The sequence below is a fragment of the Henckelia pumila genome, chromosome 3 (assembly GCF_033568475.1).
Source record: "Henckelia pumila isolate YLH828 chromosome 3, ASM3356847v2, whole genome shotgun sequence".
Taxonomy (NCBI): Eukaryota; Viridiplantae; Streptophyta; class Magnoliopsida; order Lamiales; family Gesneriaceae; genus Henckelia; species Henckelia pumila.
Genome location: NC_133122.1, coordinates 137755362 through 137765682, shown reverse-complemented (window position 1 = coordinate 137765682; position 10321 = coordinate 137755362). Strand labels below are relative to the sequence as shown.

General features: G+C 36.5%; 1 long non-coding RNA gene across 1 annotated transcript; it reads left to right on the top strand.

Annotated features, from left to right (window-relative positions):
• Positions 1-8149: 8149 nt before the first annotated feature.
• Positions 8150-9277, top strand: LOC140893317 (uncharacterized). Its single transcript, XR_012153100.1, has 3 exons — positions 8150-8786; positions 8898-8949; positions 9092-9277. It is a non-coding gene; the product is annotated as an uncharacterized lncRNA (long non-coding RNA).
• The last annotated feature ends 1044 nt before the right edge of the window (positions 9278-10321 follow it).

The window sequence follows — 10321 nt, the reverse complement described above, 5'->3', positions numbered from 1 at the left end:
CTGGAATGCCCAGGCGGCTGCAATTTATCAAGAATGGCTTGGGAAGAATATCCTCGCCGAACGAGGATTCGACGCATCTATTGGTTTTGACCCTAGTACTTATATGACGAGTGTTGGTCGGGAAATTGTTGCCCGAAAATGGCAGGAGTTTGCAAAGCAACCTCAAGACGCAGTTGTTCCTTTGGTTAGAGAGTTCTACGCCAACCTCAAGGTGAAACATGTTCAGTTGAAGGTACTCGTGCGTGGGAAAATGGTTCCATTCGACTCCCACACCATCAATACTCTCTTTAAGATTCCTCCGGTGTATCACGACGAATATCAAGAATTCAAAAACAGTGACACTGATTACGACGCTGTTATTCGTCGCATCTGTTGACCGGGGGCTGAGTGGCGCTATGGGCGAGATGGTATGCCATCCAAGTTAAAGAAGACTGGGCTGCAATATGAGGTCAATCTGTGGTATAATTTTATTTGTGCTCATCTGAAGCCGACCGACCATGAGCACGAGGTTACACGGGATCGAGCTTTATTGCTCTATTGCATTGTGGAGGGGAATTCCATTGATTTGGGACTCATTTGTCAAGAGACTATTCTGCACGTAGTAGGCGGCAAGATGAGTGGTGGTCTTGCATTGCCTGTCATTATTTCTGATCTTTGTGAGGAGGTCGGGGTGGACTGGAGACCCATGGAGGAGATTTTGAAGCCCATCACCGCCATTGCATTTGACTGTAACACCCGCTTGATACCTCCAGCGGTGCAGCAAGCGAGAGACGAGAGAGCTGCAGGACGTCGAGCACAGGCACCCCAGCATCAGTCGGATCCTTCTATGACTGATCCATTGGCTAGACTCGAGGAGGAGGTGCGCCTATCACGACAGGAGCAGCAGAAGCAGAGAGAGGATATTCGCACTATGCAGCAGACGTCTGGAATCTTTATGAACTACATGATGGACCTCTCTGTAGCTGTTCTCCCACACTACTTTCCTGATGGTGCCAGCTTCCTGCCCCCACGACCACAGTGGTCTCCGATGTTTGGCCCGACTGACCCTCCTGCTGATCCACATCCTGATGGTGATGGTGGTGACCACTAACGGTCATCACCCGAGGTACATGTCCTGGTTCTGTTATTTTATACTGTCATATCATTGAGGACAATGTATGTACCTAAGTTTGGGGGGAGTTCCGTAGGATGTTAGGTGTTGCTTTGTTTTGCTTTGTTTAATTGAGCGTCAGTTGTGTTTGTGTGTCCATGTCTAGTTTGTTAATTTATTGATTATTGGTTTTTGTGTGAGTTGTATGGGTTGCATCACTTTTGAGATCAATGGTAAGATAACCAATGTTTAGTTGTTTTAATGGGGAAATTGAATCCTTGAATGTCTGCCTCCTGACAAACAAATTTTTTTTTGAAACTTCGACCAAGTGAACTTGAAACTCTTATATACTCTGTGAATTTCGTTTGACCCTGAATTTGAAACAGACAGAAATAGAAAGTATTGAGGCGTCGTTTGGATCAATTGGGCCTTTACTTATTTATTCATGCATTATCCATAGTTGCCCTTTGAGCTATCACATATACATGAGCACAAGAGGTGCATTTGCTGAGTTTTTGTTGTGCAAAATCACCGTTTACTGTTGGTGATTTCTTTTTTTTTGTGCACTGGTTGAATTCATATGAGTTAATTGTGGAGAGAGATTAATCTAGAACTAGCTTGAACATCCCTCGGGGCGCAATACGGGTATACTGTGACTTAGGAATGAGATAGGCAATTTTTCTAATTCGATTGAGCCTTTCAAGCCACCCTTAATACATTATGTCCCTATTACCCCTTTTGAGCTAATTGAAAATGAATGGCATGCGTGAAAACGTGTGATAAAACCCAATTCGGCATTATTTCAAGGTCCTACAATTACTACCTGCAGCTTAAACATTATTTCCTACCTTTAAGGAGTAATTGCATGTTTGATTTTTATACTCTTGATTTGAATACTTAAATGGATAGTGTGTTGAGAATTTCAATGAAAAATCGACAGAAGTGTAGTAGTAGAGAAAAAAAAAAGAGAAAGAAAGAAATACGTTGGGTGGAGAAATCTAAAAAAAAAAAAAAAAAAGAGAAAACTGTGAAAAAGAAAAAAAAAAAGCGGGACGAAAATGCAAAGAAAAAAAATGGAGTTGAAAAGAATGAAAAAGTTTGCCGTGTGAATGAAGAGGAGTGGATTTAAGAGATAAAATCATATTTTACTCCCTTTTTGAATTTTTTCCTTCGTTTGTAGCCATAAGCCCAGTTGTACATTATAAGCTGAATAAGACCTATGGACAAAGTCACAGTCGCCTAATATACTAGTGGAGAGAGATTGTGAGAGTTTAGCCTATGGATTGTCGATTGACATTTTTGATGAATATGCATTTTGATCAAAACACGCACACACTTTATTCTTTCTTGAGCTAATTTGATTGTGAGCGTTTTTGATTGAATGTCTTTTGTGTTGATCCCGAGTTACCTTGAAAGTCCTCATGATCTATAGATGTTTGTGTTGAGTTTGGGGGAGAGTGTTGTGAACGTGAGTTGCGGAGTCTAAAAGCCTATAAGGTTGATCTATGTTTCTTGCTTAAATAATTTTTCAATGTTAGGAGGATGTGATGTGATTGGATTTAAAAATTTTAGATTTCATTGCTGAGGTTATTGATACACGATAATTCTTGATGATTCTGGGGTGTTGTGTAAGTTTCTTTTTTAGAAATTTGGTTTTGTTCGGGACGAACAAGAGTTTAAGTTTGGGGAAATTTGATAAGTGCATTTTATGCGCTTATATTGTTAGTATTGTGCTTGACTCTTGTGTTTTATTGGTCGATTTTATGCGCTTTTCTGTTGTTTTTGTTATATGAAGGAAACAAGGCGTGGGAATCGAGTTGATGGATATAAGTGCAAAAGAGGGAAAAAAAGATCAAGAATTGAAGGCTTAAAGATTTGAAGAAAAGGAGAAATTCGAGAGCAAGGAGCGCCCGCCCTGCTGAGTGGCGCGCCCGCACCATTGCTGAGAAGAAAAGAGGAGAAAGTGCGTAGATACTGAGCGCCCGCGCAGGAACAATGAGCGCGCGCGCCATTCTGAGGAATGAAAGAGCGTAGAGGTTGAGAGCGCGCGCCACTATATGGAGCGCGCGCCCCATCGGTCGCACAGACTTATTTTTGGAAGAATTTTATGTTTTGGAAACTCTTGTTTTAATTCCTAGGCTTATCTTTGGATGATTTGTTACCAAGATAGAGTTTTATTATTGAGAATTGGGGGAAGAACGCAGGGAGAGGGGGAGAGACGGATTTTATAATCTCTTGCAAAGCTTAGGTTTTTTCTAAGAATTCTAGAATTCCACCTTTTCTTATAATTTTTACTTTGTTCTTCATGAATTGTGTTGGCTAGTTTTTAATACTTGGTTAAGGAAAACGAAGCCCTTGATTAATTTACTCGTGAGATTTTTGTTTTACAAAGTTTGATTATTGTTGAGTATCAAGTATTATTCTGATTTATTTCATGATTGTATGTTTGATTATTAGATTGATCACCTGATAATTCTTATATATAATCTACTGCTAAATTAGAGTTTGAATACGTAATTGTTCGAATTATCTGATTTGCGAAGCAACTACAATTAATAATCGTCCGCTTGTGAGGTTAGAAATTGTAGGGATAATAATTGACTAGGCTAAATTCATCCGCTTGTGTATGAGTTGTCTAGATTTATCAGTTTTACTAGTTTGCATGTTATCGTGAGTTTAAATCTAATCGCTTGTATTGGGTTGATTCATTGATAAGGGTTATCTTAGAACGCTTGTGTCTAGTTAACTAAGATTAAGGTAAAACAGGAATTTAATTTCCAATGATGAATATTCAACGTGATTAAAGATTTTTAGATAATCGATGATCGATCGAATGAAATCAAGGGTGTAGTTGACCGAAACCAAGTCTAGTCTCCTATTGAATTTCTCCAATCTTTATTTAATTTTTGCATGCCAGTGAATTTTAGTTGCTTAAATTTCTTAGTAGTTAATCCAAACTTGAAAACCCTCTTTTTCTTTTAAAGAACACTTTTAAATTTCCCTTTCCTCGTGGAAACGATCCCTACTCACACTACTACATTAATTTGTTTATCTGATTGAGTCGGGTAATTTGGGCGTACGCGATAAGCGCTACCAAGTATGCCTCACCGTGAGTTGCCTAGCAATACCATTCTTCTTGCACAGATCAGTAAACTTATGATCCAATAATTCCAGTCCATTATCAGTTCTTAAGACGCTTGATTCTCCTGCTGGTTTGATTCTCAACCAAGGATTTCCATTCTATGAATTTACTTAGGGCCTCATTCTTGTGTTTCATAAAGTATAGCCACACCCTTCGAGAGTAATCGTCTATGAATATTATGAAATATCTAGATCCACCATGTGTGGCAGTTCTTGATGGCCCCCAAACATCTGAAGGGATATAATCAAGTGTGCCCTTAGTTTTATGGATTGCTTTATTAAACTTGAGTCTTGTTTGTTTTCCCAGTACACAGAGCTCGCAAAACTCAAGTTTACTGATTTGATCATTTCCAAAAATTCCTTGCTTACATAGCTCACTCAATCCTCTTTCACTTATATGTCCTAGCCTCAAGTGCCAGAGTCTAGTTCTGTCATCAGTAGGTGAAACTGAGAGAGCATTAGAATTTTGGTGAGTTGTGCCTTGCAAAGTGTATAATCCATTATGCCTTAATCCTTTCATGAACACCAAAGCCCCTTTCGATATAGTGAGCAGTCCATCTTTGGCTTTGAAAGTGTATCCTTGTTGATCAAGCATCCCTAAAGAGATTAAATTTCTCTTTAGTCCTGGAACAAACCTTACATTAGTAAGGACTTTCACTGTACCATCTACAAGTTTGAGCTTGATTGACCCTACACCTTCTACTTTACAAGCCACATTGTTTCCCATGAGAACCTGTCCACCATCTCCTTTAATGAGGTCACAAAACCAGTGTTTATTTGGGCTCATATGGAAAGAACATCCTGAATCTAGAATCCATTCTTTCTCAGATTTCTCTGTTGTAACTGAAAGAACATCTGCACTTTCATAACCATCTGTTGCAATTGCAACATCTCCAGATTCTACTTCTTTGTCCTTGTTCTTTCTCTTGAGTTCTGGACATTCCCTCTTGAAGTGTCCCTCTTTGTGACAAAGAAAACACTTCCTTTTGGTTCTTGACTTAGACCTGAACCGAGGCCTATCCTTGTTTTTGTAATCTCTCTTTTCAGTGCGGCCCCTTACAAATAGGCCCTCTGTTGAATTTCCATTCACCAACTCTGATTTCTTATTGAGTTCTTTCGACATTAGCGCAGCATGTACCTCTTCAAGTGTTAGAGCCTCTCTTCCATATATCATTGTATCCCTTAATTGTTCATAAGAGTCTGGAAGAGATCGTAACAAGAGAAGTGCCTGATCTTCATCCTCGATTTTGATATCAATGTTCTCCAGATCTAAGATGATCATGTTAAAGTCATCTACATGATCTTCGATTTCCTTTCCCATTGGCATCTTGAAGGTATATAGTCTCTGTTTCAAGAAGAGACGATTTGCCAAGGACTTTTTCATGTACAAACTCTCCAGCTTGATCCAAATCGCAGCAACACTTGTCTCCTTCGAAACTTCCCTCAGAACTCTATCTCCAAGACTCAAGATAAGTGCACTGTGGGCTTTTGCCAAAATGGTTTTCTTCTCTGGTTCTTTTAGAGAATCTGCCATCCTTTCTTCCCCAAGAAGTGCCTCATCCGTGCCTTGTTGAACCAGTAGGGCTCTCATTTTCAAGCGCCACAATCCGAAATTGTTTTTCCCGGTGAATTTCTCTATATCAAACTTTGTTGAACCCATTGATGATCGTAACCAATGGCTTTGATACCAGTTTGTTGTGATTCACGGCACACAATCACTCTTTGTTTACAAGAATCACACTCGATATTTGATCACACATGCAAGAATAATAAACACCATGAGAAGAACACAATCAACACCAAGAGTTTATAGTGGTTCGGATAAATCCTACATCCACTTCTTGACCTTCATAGAGATCTTTCACTATAACCAAGAACAAGTTTACAGAGTTATAGAGAATGCATTTTACAACTCAATTCCAAAGTGTAGAGAGAAACAATACAGCCGAGTCTATATATCTATCTCAAAATAGTCTATCACCCTATATATCTTGAGCCAACCGAAGTTGCTACATTATTCCAGCTGGTACACTGCTTATCCGTCAGTTATAAGCAGTTACCAACAAACCAATGAGTCTTGATCACCTGCAGCAACTCCCTGGACATTCTGGTGTATCCTCTTGGTTAATGCATATCCACACATTGGTGAGCCAACATCTACAGCCGATCTTTTAATTTAAAGCGCAGAAAGAAACAACACCCAATTATATTTAAGTCAAAAGAAACCTAATTAAAACAAAAAAAATAATACTATAAACATCTTGAGTGAAATAAGAAGAAATAATGGAGGAGCTTATGCTGGGGCAGAGTCCAATCTCTCTCAGATGCTCTCTTTTTAAAGTGGCTCCAACAAGCCTCTCCCAGCTGTCACACACACTTGAAATTACGATCAATTCCGACATATGCTATGTCGTGTTTTCGGATTCCTACTTCAATTTGTGATGAGATAGAAAGAGAATGCTCTAATTATTGGTGAGGCTTTGAGGGGGGTAAAACCAGAATGCACTGGAAGGCTTGGAGGGAGTTATGTAAACCAAAATGCATGGGGGGTATGGTGTTTCGTAAATTGGTTCCTTTTAACAAATCTCTTTTGGCTAAGCAAATTTGGAGAATTATAGAGGAGCCACAATCCCTGGTTGCACGGGTTCTTAAAAGGTAAATATTTTAGACGTCGGAATATTTTGTCTGCTTCATTGGGTAATAATCCTTCTTATATATTGAGGTCGTTATTATAAAGTCGTGATCTCATTGAAAAAGGAGTTAGGTGGCGCATTGGTAGAGGTGATAATGTTGGGATATACAAGGACACAAGGGCGGATTTACTGTAGGGCGAAGGAAGGCCACGGCCCCCCCAAAAATTTTTGAAAAATTTAGTAGTATATATATAGTATAATTTTTCTATTTTAGGTATATATAATTTTGGCCCACATTAGTCAACATTAATGCATTCGGTCTATTGGTTCCGCCTCCCTAGTCTATAGGAAAGAACCGTTTACGATTCCTCGTGACCCCCTTGAATTCAACCTTTTTTTATTATTATTCTTTTATTACTATTTTTACTCATTTTACTTAAAATTATTTTATAATTTTTATTTGTAAAATTAATATTTATTTAAAACCCTATTATAATTTTTTTTTTGTTTTTTTGAAAAATTAAAATATTTTTATTGTAAAAATCACGTGAATTTTTTTTTAAATTTTTTTAAAGTTCTTATTTTACTTGTCTTCAATGTAAATTATTTTGCTCTATTTTTAATACGTTTAAAGTGATTTTAAAATTTGAGATTTTGGAGTTTTTGGTAGTCAATAATTTCATAATTTTTTAAATCATGAATAATAAATTTTCGGCTTTTCTTAACATCAAAATTGGCTCAGTACGTGATTGATAATTTTTCATTTAGTCACGTGATTTTTATATATTAATTTTTCGTTCTTTTTTATTTTGTATTATAATTATTTTTTATTTTTTTATTGACTTTTTGATTGATGATCTTATTTTCCTTGCAAGTTGCAATATTTTTTCTGAATGAAAATGTAATCATTGACATACAAAAAAAAAAATTCATGTCCACTCATGTCTCCAAAATCATATATATATATATTATAAAATTTATGCATTGTAATACTTTATGCATACTTATTTGAATTAATGTTTTAGCATGTTATTTTTAGGATCGAATTGTGTTTTAAATGCGTTATTATTTTGAGATTGCATATTTTATAATTTCAAGTTGCATGTAAGAAGAAGTTCAGACGTTCCTGTATACATTAGTATCATTTTGTTCAACGAGATTTTAAACAAGTTTGGAGTAATGTGATTTTTGACTCTTCGATTGAGCTTAATTCTATGTGTGATATTTTATACCTACGATCACAACGCATCAAAGCCCCATCTTCGGCTATTATCTATCACCTTAGGCCAGCCAAAGTTGAAAGTGCTAGACGACATCGAGTTCAAACAAGCAATTTTCTTCAACATACTACCAAAGAACTTTATTTTCATCATTGTATAATCTAGTTACATTTGAACTTATTTTCCAGGTGAACATCTTTCAAAGTTCTGTTCTAGGTTGATAAACCTCTAAATCATGGAAACCCAATGGCGAAAGACAAACCCTTTGACAGGTACAAAATTGTACATATGTATGCGTCTGAACGGAACATCATTTTTGTACTTGATTCAAAGGAATTATTTGTTGTTTGGTTCTGTGTATTAGAATTTTGAACTGTGGTTTTGGAAAAACAGATGTTAGTTGGAATTGTTATAAGAGTTACGCTTGATTTTGTGATATTTGGATTTCTAGGTAGAAATTGTGATCGCTGATATTTTTGTGGTATGCATCTTAAAGTAAGGATGAATAGATATATACAATGCTTAACAAGGCTAAACAGAAGGAAAAGAGGGGTCGGAGTATTTATTCTGTTTTCTATGTTACTTTTGGTGAATGGAGATGGAGATTTTGGGTTCCTTAACTTCTATCGGCAAGAAGGGTTTTTTCAAATGAACTTTGTCTATATGAGTTTCGTCCAATATCTATACATACAAACCGTTTTGGTACGTTGGTGACACATCAAATTATTTTTCCACTTTTGCCCCTCATAATATTGTATGTCGTGTAACCTTCATGGAGATTCAAAATTTGGTAACTTTATGAATAATGTCCAGGCGGACCACAACTACTCGAACCTCTTAAAATCTGCTCTAATCACTTTATCACGTTCGTCTCCTCCCTTTCATTATGCTAAGCAGTTATCTCATATTCATTTCCCATCATTTTTTCCACTTCTAGGTTTCTTTCTTTAACCCTTCCCATCAATTTCTTTTAAACTATATGCTGAGAATGGTTTTGATGATTATAGGGTAGCCGTACATGGTGATTGGTGAAAAGGAAAAGACAAGAACATGTATGCTATAGTGCAGAATTTTTGGAGTGGGTGACGACCCAAATTGGTTAGACTGTTGATTTGTTATGCTGCTTTCAGGGTGTAATCTTCACATGATTTGGCAGGGTGAGATGCTAATTTTTTTTTCCAGAGTATACTGTTACAAATTTTTTTTCAAATTGATGTTCGAATATTATATTTAGCCTTATAAAGATTGTAATTATTAGTAAAAAAAGTGCTTTTGACATGTTTGATAAAATATTCATAAGAAGACTTTAATTGTTTTTTAAAAAAATTTGTTAGCAGATGTCATTGTACGAATTTTCATTCCTATCTTTTTGTGGATTACATACTAATTTTTAATATTTTTTGGCCTCATTATCGAATTTTATTAATTTTGATATGGATGCATCTTTTTAATTTGGCATTGAAGTTGATGTGGATAGATTTGTATTGAAATTGGTATGATGGCCTATTTTTAAATTTAAGTGTGCATTTCATGTGAATATATCATTGACAATAATATCTACCATTTGCAATTTAATTATGACACCCTTATGTAGCACCAAATTTGCCAAATAATAAATCTTTGTTGTTCATGATTGATTTGTTGTGCATTATACCGAAGCGAACATCACGATAATAGAAATTACGGAATAAAATAATCAATAAGGACACCAAAGATTTACGTGGTTCACCCAATATAAGCTACGTCCACGGAGCTGCTGCAAATCATTATTATCGGAGAAATATTACAAGTGTATACAAAACACTATATCTCTCAACACCTAAGCCTTGAGTATTACCGAGAAAATATTTCTCTAACTCACACAAGAGATCACCTAAAAAAAAAACAACTCTTTTTTTTTACTCTTTATTTTCTTCTCTACTGTCAATACAAAAGAGAAGAATGGGATACAATAACTGAAATAAGGGAGCTCTATTTATAGTAGATCCTTCATTCTTCTTTCTTCAAACTTCCGATGTGGGATTCTTTAATGGGCCTCACCTTTAACAATTCTCCCACTTGAAGACTTATTTCAATCATGGCTTCACACAGTCAATGCAGCAACTCATCCCTCCTTGCTTATTCTTGCAATCCAACTGAAGTCGAACACAACTCCAGTTTGTCAGTGGTCACCGCCTTTGTGAACATATCAGCTGGATTTTTACTTCCAGGAATCTTCTCAAGCATCAAGATTCCAT